This window comes from Lissotriton helveticus, chromosome 7 (assembly GCF_964261635.1).
Source record: "Lissotriton helveticus chromosome 7, aLisHel1.1, whole genome shotgun sequence".
Taxonomy (NCBI): Eukaryota; Metazoa; Chordata; class Amphibia; order Caudata; family Salamandridae; genus Lissotriton; species Lissotriton helveticus.
In genome coordinates, this window is record NC_136068.1 from 1,275,862,721 (window position 1) to 1,275,875,053 (window position 12,333).

A 12,333-nucleotide genomic window follows, 5' to 3' on the forward strand; every position below is an offset into this window, starting at 1 on the left:
ACACCCAGTGCCCACCCATCCACCCTCTCCCGGGAAACCCCCTCTCTAGACCTAAGGCGATACACTCCGCCCTTTGCGACCTCCCCATCCCTCCCTGAGAGGAGAGACCTAATAAAGAAAAAAAAAAAAGGAAATGCAAACAAAGAAAGCAGCCTATTCATAACTTTCTTCCATATCGTAGTACATATTCATTATGGGGCTCACCCGTAATGACTTCAACTTAATCAAATAGCTTATCATGTGATCTGTTATAGAAAGCTATCAACTTCGTCTGGGTTACTTATATTATACATTTTGTTTTTCCACATAATTTTTAGCTTTGCTGGAAATTTTAGCTGGACTTGAGCACCCTCACTCCGCAGCTCATTCATCCTGGTACCCAATTCCCACTGTCTCTGCGCAGTCCTCTTACAGAGATCTGACCTGATTTGATAAGAAAACCCATCATGACTTATAGATCCCCATTTCAAAGCCCGTTCCAATTCCAACTCTTTTACAACGAAAGTTAGAAAGTTTATCAAAATCTTGCTGGGGGGTCTTCCGATCCGGATTCAACCTAAAGGGATCCCAATGGGCCCTCTGGATCTCCTTCTCCCAATCAATATCTGGCCTATCCTTCAAAACTTCTCTCAGAAGACAGCATATGAAGGCCTTAACATCCCCTTTCTTGGCCCCCTCCGGAATTTTGAGCAATCTTAGATTGTTACTTCGGGATTGCGTCTCAAGTCTTTCCAGATCATCCTGCAATGTTTTATTCTGTTTTCTTAAAACCTCAATCTCCTTAGAGTTATCCGTCACTACTGCTGAAAGGACTTTAACCTCCTCTTCTAATATTCCAGTGCGTAGCGCAAGATCATCAAGCTTCTCCTCAAGTACCTCGCATTTATCACGGATCCCCTTTTGATTCATTTCAGATATTTAAAATTTTGAAAAAATATCCTGACGTAGAGTTAAGAACATCTTCTCTATAAGATATTCACCTCGATTACCACTTGAATTACCCTCATTTTGCCTAGAATTCTCTGCCTGTCCCCCATTGGTAGTTCCCTCAAATGTCCCAGTGGTGCAAGTAGGACTAGGATTGGGGCTAAGCTCGGGGGTTGCCTCGGGGCTTAAACATTCAACTTGTGGCTCAACTTGTAGCTCTGCACCTTGTGAAAGCGCCTCCAACGGAGTGAATCGATTCTCCAGGGGGAGAGGGGTGTTTTGTAGATTATTTTGTGGCATACACCCCCTTGCCTGTGAACTTTCAACATGCTCCATGATTTTAAAATAAGATCTCTAGGTGGGTGCAGGTTTAAAAGGCACGCACACCCTTTTTGGCCACACCGTCTAGGCTTTCCTCCTGATTTCAGCGCCTTCTTTTTGGGGGAGATTGCTACAGCCTCAGCACCAGCCTGCAATTCCTTGCTGCCTCCACCCTTTCCTTTACCCTTCACCTCTGGCAGTGACCGAAGCTGGTATCGACTTTTTACTAAGTTTTTGGTTTTATTTTTAACTGTATTTTCAGTTCTGATCTCGGTACTCCCCCGGTCGCTGCAAACTTCACTACAGGCTTCACCACTCTCTCTAGCCTCCTGCTGTGACTATGATGCTAATGATTGGGGCTCGCTTTCCATTAGCCTCAGCTCCCCCCGCATACAATCCTGTACCTGAAAACTGCCGGTCGTCTCGCACTTCCTATCTCCAAGCACAACCCCCTGCTGCCCCTCCACTTGTGTACTGCGGAGCATGAACTTTGTCTGTTCCCTCTCAGAGTTACTGCTATCGACTCTGCCCGCTGGTCCGTTCTTCCCCAGTAGCCTGTACACTGTGCTCCCTCTGCCTCTTGTAGTGTCCTGCAAGGGCACAGTCTAGTTTGTCTCTAGTGTAATCTTACACTGTGCACCCACCCACCACAGACGTCACTGGGTCAGGTGACGCTGCTAATAAAAGAACCCGAGTGCACGTGCTCAGGGCCAGTTGTACCCAGTAACTGCCTGTGTCTGCGTCAGTCCTTTTAGCAATGAGGGCCCAGGGCCCCCAACATTACATTGGCGACGAGGCGGTAACGCAATGCCACGCGTGCCGCAGCTGAAACTCCCCGGAAAGAAGAAGGGAAGTGCCCATGTGCAGGGCACCGCTCCGGGGAAGCGGCGCTTGCCGCCGAGAGGCCCGAGGGGCGTGTGCAGTGCCCCGGGCCTAGACATTCAGGAGGAGGTGACTGGGAGCCCACCCCACACCTCCATGTCCAGCGTGAGCCTCACGGCGCGATGATAAATTGCAGCGGACCGACCAGAGCCCACCTGTGCCGGCCGCAACCGAGCGCCACGTGGAGGCGCGGCAGGAAGCGCCCGGGAGGGAGAGGACCGATGCGGAGCCCACCCGTGATGTGAACAGGCCCGCCGGCCGCAAGTGACCCCAGCGCTGGAGAAGCGAGCCGTGCAGAGCCCACCTGCATCGACCGCCACCGAGCCAGGACTGGTAGCCAAGCACTACGACCTCCGCGGAGCCCACCCGCGTGAAGGAAGGACGCCAGCCAGCCAGCCAGCCGAAGGTGAGCGGAGGGGGCCGCGCAAGCCTGAAGCGACCCCCGTGACTCTACCATAAGCGGTGCCCACCCGCATGACCGTGGCCCCCTGCCGAGTGTCGAAAAAAAAAAAAACGAACATTAAGGCAGAGCCAGCGGAGCCCACCCGCGGCCTGCCTGCAGCGCCCCGGTCACCCGCCGCGTGTGTGAGGTGAGGCGGCGGGTGTATGAACTTGGAGGGAAGAGCGCCCGCAGCGGGAGCAGAGCTGCTGGGCACAGTGAAGTGAAAGCGGAGCCCACCCGCTTAAGTATGAACTGTGCCTCCCAAAGAGGGCGAGCGGCGCCAGACTTTGTCCTGTGTTAAAGCAGGACCAGCGGAGCCCACCCGCGGCCTGCCAGCAGCGTCCCCCGCCGCGCGCGCGTGTGTGTAAAGTGCGGCGGCAGGGTGAATAAACCGTAAAAGAAAGCACCGGGCCCTGCCCCGAAGTCAGCCGGAGGCCGTACCGTGCCTCGAGCGCCCGCAGCGTGAGGGGAACTGCCGGGCGCCGAATGGATGAAGCGGAGCCCACCCGCTGCTAAAGTGAACACGGTGACCCCAACCAGTGCAGACCTTTGTCCTGGTAGTGTAGCAAGGCTCGCGGAGCCCACCCGCGGCCTGCTAACACGACCCCTGTCCCGCGTGAGGAAAGTGAAGCTGCGGCGGGGTGAGCACAGGGAGCAGTGAGGAGACATCACCCAGCGCATGGGTGCTCAGGTGTATGGAAGCCATCTCGCCCGACACCAGCTGCCCCGCTAATAGAGACACCGAGTAAGTGGGTTTGCCCCGAAGCCCAGCAGCAACGCCGCCCCTCCCCCCGCCCCGCACAGCGCGTGAAGTGGAAGGCTGTCGCGGGCGGGGAGACCAACCAGAGACTGCGTGGGCGAATGAGCAAGGAGGCCAGCGTGTGGCCGCCGCGGTGGGGGAGGAAAAGGTGTAAACCCAACGCCCGGCTCGTAGCCGGTAAAAGCAGCACTCACCGGAGTTAAGGGAAGCCCTCCAGCGGTGACTACTACCCAAGCCCAGCTCCACAAGTATAGGAAGCGGCAAGAGCAGCCGCGAGCGCTCCAGACAGCAAGGCCGGCCGCATTGTAAAGTATTTGGTTTCTTTGTTGGTAAGAAGAGTCAGGAGACGTTGTATAAGTCGTCAGGTAAGGTTTATTACCATAAACCAAAAGCACACCACAGGAGCACATCCGTACTCAGTAAACTCCAACTGTAGAAGTGACAAACTTACAGTTGAAGCTTACAGGCAAGAAGTGTCACGAGAGATGCGTCTCTTGAAAGATAACATTCTTCAAGAGACGCGCGTGATAGAATACATCATAAGAACATAATGCACGTGAGTAACATAAGAACATAATGCACGTGAACATTAGAAGAATACTTACTAAATCCTATGAACTCCACATCTCCTCCCTCCTCACCAAATAAAGAAACTGAAAGAAAACTTAACTATAAGAAATGAAACTTAACTAAAATAATAATCTCTAAAGCGAGTGGGAAAGGAGCAGTTCCTATGAGTTCTAGATGTACCATCAGTAACTTGAGTAAAGGTGTCATCATTCTCAAAATTGTCAGGAACAGGAAGTGAAGCCTCAAGTGAAGGTGAAACTTCCTCATTTGAAACTTGGGTGACTTGAGAAGGAGAAGTGGTATCATTAGAAGTTGGAAATTCCAACTGTGGTAAATCAAGAAAAGAACAAGAATGATTTCCATTTTCACTCTTGGTTCTGAGGATGCTCTTGGCTTGTTCAGAGGTTAACTTAACAAGTGAACGTTTATTACGCCACCCTCTTTTATCTAAAAATAAAGAACCTTTGGACACCTTAAGTACTTGGGTAGGAAGTGAAAACTTAGATAGGCCTTTCTTAACTCTATCTATGGACTTAAACATGACCCAATCACCTACTGTAAAAATTTCAGGGGTAGAGACAACTTTGGTATTAAAATTCCGTCTTTGAACAGCTTGTTGTTTCTCAACATTACCCTTAAGAACTAATTTGTCAGAACAGGCTAGACAAACAGTTTTTTCTGAAATTAAATTTTTAATCCAAGAAGGACAAACAGTACCATGTGGGTTTCTTTTTTTAAGTAATCTGAAAAGTGATATGCCTGTGGTGGAGTGTGGGGTAACCAGGTATGCCCAAACTTTTTCTCTTAGGAAAACCTCAACGTTTTCCTTACAAGAATAAGCAGTCTGAATGCACTCTTTTAAAAATCGGTTCATTCGCTCAATCAAACCATTTGATGCAGGGGAATACAGGGCTACTCTCAAGTGTTTGATATCAAACTTCTTGAAGAATTCCTCCATAACGTTAGAGCAAAAATGCGAACCATTGTCACTGACAATTTCTTTTGGGGGACCTTCCATTCTAAAAACCCTTTGTAAGAATCTCATGGCTGAAATAGAATCTGGGTTGGTACAAAAATCAAAGTCAAACCACTTGGAGTAATAGTCTACAACAGAGATTATGTAGCGTTGAGATTGAGGAAGAATCTCAAAGGGTCCGGAAAAATCAATGGCCAACTTGACCCAAGGGTCATCAGGAATGGGAACATTATGTAATGATACATTTTGTAACTTCCAATGCTTATCAGAAGCTAAGCAAGTGCTACAGGCATCAATCCAATCATTGACATTCCTTTCCATGGCCGGCCACCAGAAATGTTCCTTTAATTTGCGTGAGGTCCCGCCTACACCTAAATGACCTTGATGCGCAGTAAAAAATAATTTTTTGCGTAAAATTAAAGGTGGAATACATCGATCACCTCTAAAAATGATTCCATTTACAATTGTTAAATCTTCAGAAACCTGTGCAAAGGACTTCAAAGAGGCAGGAAGAGAACGAATTCTGGGCCAGCCTGAAATTATTAGATTCTTTACTGCTACAAGAGTTTCATCTTCAGCATAGTATTTGAACCAATCTTCCTCAGAAATAGAAAGAGGAGAGAGAATTAAATCCTCCAAGGAAGCAACGACGCACTCAATATCATTTCCAAGTACATCATTATTATTTTCTAAAGGCAACCTAGAAAGAGCATCAGCTCTCATGTTTCTGCCTCCAGCAATGTGGTGAATGCTGAAATTAAAGTCATTCAATTTGGAAAGAATTCTAACTAACCTCGAAGAGGCTTTACCAGTGCCGTTTCCATTTAAGAGATGTATTAAAGGTTTATGATCAGTGTATAATAAAAATTGAGAACCCCAAATGTAGATTTTAAATTTTTCTACAGCCCAGACACAACCCAGGGCCTCTTTTTCAATGGTGCTGTAATTGTATTCAGCATTGCTGAGTGACTTTGACGCAAAACCAATGGTATGTTCTACTGAACCATTCCATTGACAAAGAACAGCACCAAGACCTTTTTGACTTGCGTCTACATAAATGCCACATTTAAGACCTGGTGTAAAGGATGATAGAGCTGGAGAATTTATGATGACTTTCTTAATGTTATTGAAAGCCAAATCTGCTTCATCATTCCACAAAAATGAGACATCTTTTTTTATTAAAATCCTAAGGGGTTGAACCAATTGAGAATAATTCATGACAAATCTCGAATAATATTCGCTGAGACCAAGAAATGATCTCAAAGTATCCTTGTTGTTCGGAATAGGTACATTTTGAATGGCCTGAGTGAGAGAAAGTTTAGGTTTGATACCCATGGTGGAAATGGAATGACCTAAGTAGTCTAATTCCTCCACAAAAAACTTGCACTTTTTTTTACCAAGGGTGATTCCAACATCCCTGAAGCGAGACAGTACAATATGTAAATCCTTAATATGTTCATCAACATTTTTTGAGTGAATTAAAACATCATCTTGATATGCTTGCACACCCTTAATATTACATAAAACGCTGTCCATAAATTTTTGAAAAACACTTGCGGCACTTGCTAAACCAAAAGGGAGTCTCAGATATTTAAAGGCCCCAAAAGGAGTAATAAATGTGGTAAGTTTAGATGAACATTTGGTCAAGGGAATTTGGTGGTATGCACTCCTTAAATCTAAGAGCGTAAACAATTTGGAATCAGCAAGTCCGGTGAGAAGCTCTTGAATTCTAGGTAAGGGATAACAGTCAATCAAAATATTTTGATTTAATGATCGAAGGTCGGCACACAAACGAATGCTAGAATCTTTTTTTTTAACGACCACGATCGGACTGACCCATAAAGATGAATCAACAGCTTCAATTATCTTCTCATCTACCATCTTCAATAGTACCTTTTTCAAATCATCTCTCACATTGAGAGGAACATTCCTTAATTTGTGAATAACAGGAATAGCATTTGGTTTGAGACGAATGCGATGTTCATAGTTCTTAATCATACCAACAGAATCATTAAAGACTTCTGGGAAATCTGAAATGATTTTGTTAACTATCCCTACATCAATGAAATTAACAAAGGACACATCACATTGTTCATTTATCTGAACAGGACAATCAGAACCAGGGACAAGTTTGAGACCCATTTTGGCAAGATCTTGCCATCCAACAATGCATTTTCCATCAGTTGCAACATAGACCTTTGTATATATACATCTGCCCAAACAAGTTACACTAGTAATGAAAAAACCCCACATTTCAATGTTTTTCCCAGCATATGCTTTTGGTATGATATCCAACGGTTCAAGAGTAACTCTGGAAGACCAGTGATTATTGAACAGCAATTCAGATATAATAGTAATGGGGGCACCCGAATCTGCCATCATGTCAATTGTTAAATGATCAACAATTACTTGGCAAGTTGGATCTTTTGCGTGTCCCAGACCATTGGAATCAACCATACAAATAGAAACTGAATGAATAGAAAGAATTTCTTTTTCAATTAAGTTTCTACTAGAAGTAACAATTTCAACAGTATTAATAGTAGTATTTTTCATTTCAGAGTCAATAAATTGAACATCATCAGAGTTTTCACCTGTAAAGCAAGAAATGTTATTAATCTGAGAACTTTTTCGGTTACGACAAACAGTTTGTAAATGCCCAATTTTTTGACAAAAAGTGCACTTTTTGCCTTGGGCTGGACAAATTGGGCTGTTACTCAAGTGTGTTTTAGAACCACAACGAAAACAAAAGGTATTTGTTCTCCTTTGAAAAGGTTTCTGAAAGGGCCTATTTCTAGTATAAACAGCATTAATGTTTAAATCAGGTTGAGGAAAAGAATTAGTTTCAGTAATGCATTTAGAAGATACGATCGATCTTTCGATACCCTTAGCTATTTCCAAAACTTCAGATAAAGAAGGGTCTCTGCAACTCAATATTCTCTCTTAAATCTTCTTGTGACAGCAATTATATACAAACTGGTCTCTCAAAGCAGTTTCTAGGTAAGTTCTAAACTGCACTCAGCAGCAAGGTTTCTCAAAGCAGAAATGAATTCTTCGATAGACTCATCCTGTTCTTGACGTCTTTTCATGAAATTAAAACGTTCAAGTATGACACTAGGCAGTTCAAGGAATTTCCTTTTCAATTTTAAAACTGCAGCGGAATATTCATTAATATCACCTCCGCCACTAGAAGACGGAAGAGGATTGGGTAAATTGTTAAAAATCTGTCTGCCTTCTTTACCTAAATTGCTATAAAGGATTGCCAATTTCCTCTTAGGAGAGTATTCATCTGCTCCTATGGCAATTAAATAACTTTCAAAGTTTTGAAACCAATGTCTCCAAGGTTCTTTAGGCTTTCCAGGTACTGGTAAAAAATAATTCAAAGTAACTATCTGCTGGTTCGTGGCCATGTTGCTTATAACGAAGTATTAATGAAAAATTGTAAAGTCAAAATTGTAAAATTTAAATCCACTGAAAATTGTTTGATTATTCCTTTAAAACTCTTCACAAGAGATAAAATTCAATGTAACCCCTTGAAAACCGCTCACCGTAAATCCTTTAAATAAGTAAACGAAGTTGTTTCCTTTCCGACTCCTCCGATCGGTAAATCGTTGTCATGGTAACGTGGAAATAATCCAATATGGCCTCCAAGCGTAGCTACGCTCCTGCACGCATGCGCGATGACGTATGCTCGAGACGAGATGATGATCTCGTTCACGTCATGAGTGACGCGCAACAGGGCCCGTCAAAAGCTGAAGAAATGCATAAAATTACGCAAAATTTCGAGAAGACGGCCAATCAGCGGCGGATTTTCCGGTAGCAGAGCTTGAAGAGGTCTTGAAGCTGGCGGTGAGGTTAGGTGGGATCGTGCAAGGTAGGTGATGTGCTCTTTTTGATTAAAATGAGGGTCCTCGTCGCCAAATGTAAAGTATTTGGTTTCTTTGTTGGTAAGAAGAGTCAGGAGACGTTGTATAAGTCGTCAGGTAAGGTTTATTACCATAAACCAAAAGCACACCACAGGAGCACATCCGTACTCAGTAAACTCCAACTGTAGAAGTGACAAACTTACAGTTGAAGCTTACAGGCAAGAAGTGTCACGAGAGATGCGTCTCTTGAAAGATAACATTCTTCAAGAGACGCGCGAGATAGAATACATCATAAGAACATAATGCACGTGAGTAACATAAGAACATAATGCACGTGAACATTAGAAGAATACTTACTAAATCCTATGAACTCCACACGCATGCTAAGCACCAGCGGTAGCAGAGACGGGGAGTGGAGTAGCTAGCCACTCTCCCGTCACCGAGAAGCTGCTGCAGGCGGGAACAGAGAAGCGATAAGAGCCTACCTGGCTCAAGTGTGCCTGCGCCCGAAGACGTGAAGAAGGAAGCAGCCCTCGGGTGCCAGTCTGGTCTCTCACCACCCCAGCGCGGCGAATGCAGCATGAGGCAGGACAGGAGCAGCTCTCCACGGGTCCCAGCAAGCTGCGAGACACCGAGAAAAGCATGGAACACTGCCACCTAATGGCGAAATCGCAGCACTGCAACCGCTGCACAAAAGACATTGCACACAGTGTCTACACCCTGTCATGTCCCCAACACAAGACTCTGCCTTAACCAAGCCTGATTACCAGCAGTCACCCCAGGACTGTAGCTAGGCACAGTGTCAAGAGCCACCAGCATTCTGCCACAGAAGCAATCTCAGGCTGCTGCGACCTACAGCAAGAGAATCAAGGCACCTCCACTGAAGCACAGTAGTGCACAAGGAAAAGCGAAACACGAAGTGACTGCGCATCAACACAAACCACGGTGTTCACAAACCCACCTTCACTGCCCAGTGACACAGGACAGCATAGAACCGTGTGCAGGAACACAACCACGCCCAAACGACGCCACAGCAAGACGCAACCTCCTGAGGACAAAAGGGAGACAGCGCAGGAACGCGTCAGAAGCACGGAACCGTACCACAAAGCGCAAGAACGCGACAAGAGTGCAAGAACTCTACACCCGTACGCCAGGACCGCGCAGCACTGCGCCGGAACGTGCCAGGAGTGCCAGGAATCAAGAGTGCCAGAGTGACGCTGCGCAGCGACACGCCAACGCCACGGGACCGCGCACAAAGGTCCCCAAGAGAGACAGCGACGTCTCGCAGCAACCAGAGTGCCATCGTCAGCACGCATGGCGGCATGCAAAAGAGTTGCACCAGGAGCGGTGACGCAACCCTCCTCCGCGCAGACAAAGCGCGCCAACGCCAAAACACTGTGACGGTGAATAGCGACCACAAAGAAAATAGCACAGCATGACAACTCATGCCCAAGATGAAAGCCGACCACCCAGTCTGGTCACCAAGGAAAGAAAAGCAACAACAGAGAAGATCGCGACAAACGGTCCAGTCAGAGAAGAGAAGAACACCATGCCGGAGAGCTATGCCCAGACCAGAAAGAAACAGGTGGAGTGCACGCCGCCTGGGGAAGACTGGTCGGGAAGACCAACGACAGCAAGAGGACCAGACCACGTCGCAAGAAGGAACATGGAAAGGAAGGGCGCGACGCCATAAAGAAAAGGAAGGAGGAACAGTAGAGCCAAAGGAACCCGACGAGACAAGAGGGTCACGATGGAATTGACCAAAGGAGGGTATCCTGATTGAAGACAACAGAAGTGATCAAGTAACAGGAAGATACAACGACAGGTCTAGTCAACAAACCAGGGGAAGACAGTGTCCTACCACATGGACAAGACCAAGGCGGGCGACGACATGTAGAGGGCCCGCTACATGGAGAAGCCTGGTTAGCATGAGTAAGCAAGAAAGAAGACTGGACCGCGTCGAGGGAGTGAACGAAGAGGAAGAATGGAGTAACACAACATCACTCCACAGAGGAGGAAAGAGAACCACAGCACACAGGAACATCGGTGCTGTCCAAGAAGCATCGCAACAGTCAGCACACAGGAACATCGGTGCTGTCCAAGGAACATCGCAATATCCGTGTGGACCCCAGTAATCCCTACAACCTGCATTCGAGGAGACCAACCACTGAAGAACCGTATGGGTGCCCCGTGAACCTGAAGCTTGCCTAAGCAGAGCATACCCGAGCACTAGACAATCCACCCTTGTGGACTACACAAGACTCGACTGTGGTCATGTCCGAAGTTCCGCACAGCCCACTCGATCATGTGGCAGTCCAGGGGACAAGGGCCTCGGCCGCATGTCCTGTGAGAGAGGAATCCGGATGGGAGAGGTGCAGCAGCGGCAGCTCCACGGCAGGCAACAGGAAGCACGAAGGCCCCCAGGTGAACACCTGGCACCGAGAAACGGTCTGGTGAAGACACTGAACCCATGTCCTAATGGCAAGACCATCCTGGCGGTTTGACATCAACTACCCCGACGACATCATGAGAGACTTGGCGGTGAGTCCGTTAGCAGTTCCTCAGCGACGCTTTTGCGCGGCTCATGCGCAGCCCCGCACGGTCCACCCGGTCCCATCGTGTCCGGCAAGAGGGTCCTCCCAGCGTCTCTAGTGAGAGGAGAGTCTAAGCAGGAGAGGCCTGTCTTCGAGGCTCCAGTGAGAGAGGAGTCCGGCAAGAAAGGCAAGTCGGAAGTTACTTGGCCGGACGGAGGTGTAAAGGCATCAAGATCAGCAAATCCAAAGAAAGACCGCTCGTGCCACAGTCGTCTCCAACAACCAACAAGCGTTGTCATCCACTGGACTAGGAACACCTGCGAGACCCCTCAAGGGTCACCCCCATTCTGCTCCCGATGCTCCAAGTGATGAACACTGTAGATAAGCGTCAACGCAGCATGCCAAGGATGATCTGAAGTACAACACTGAGGTGAAGCTCATCTGACTGACGTTGTAGTCCTGGAACTTTCAACATACTCCCAGCTGATCGCCTGAAGAAAATCTGTTGGGGCTATCAAATGTTATTGTTCTGTTTTCTTGCAGGTTGGACATTCGTTTTTCTTTTCCCTAAACTTTGGGAGGGATGTAGTGTCCCGCAAGGACACAGTCTAGTTTGTCTCTAGTGTAATCTTACACTGTGCACCCACCCACCACAGACGTCACTGGGTCAGGTGACGCTGCTAATAAAGGAACCCGAGCGCACGTGCTCAGGGCCAGTTGTACCCACTAACTGCCTGTGTCTGCGTCAGTCCTTTTAGCAATAAGGGCCCAGGGCCCCCAACATTACACCTCTCACGAACGCAGCCCGAGCCTTCCGAAACAGACGCGAGGCGTTACACCAAGCACTCTGCTGCAGCTCCGCATCCAAATCCAAAGCCATGGGCGGCGAGCACCAAGCAAACAACCGGGTAATTTTAAATTAATAATAACTTAAAACTTAACTTAAATGTCAAAATCGAATTTGATGATTTACAACCCACAATAAGAAGCGTGAAAGTGTCACCCAGCTTTCGTGCTATTTTTATAGGCTGTTTTCAGATGATCTTCCGCTATAGCTG

General features: G+C 47.0%; 1 long non-coding RNA gene across 1 annotated transcript; it reads left to right on the forward strand.

Moving 5' to 3' along the window:
* The first annotated feature begins 1,829 nt into the window (after positions 1-1,829).
* Positions 1,830-12,063, forward strand: LOC144767336 (uncharacterized). Its single transcript, XR_013598153.1, has 3 exons — positions 1,830-3,465; positions 9,163-9,739; positions 11,114-12,063. It is a non-coding gene; the product is annotated as an uncharacterized LOC144767336 (long non-coding RNA).
* The last annotated feature ends 270 nt before the right edge of the window (positions 12,064-12,333 follow it).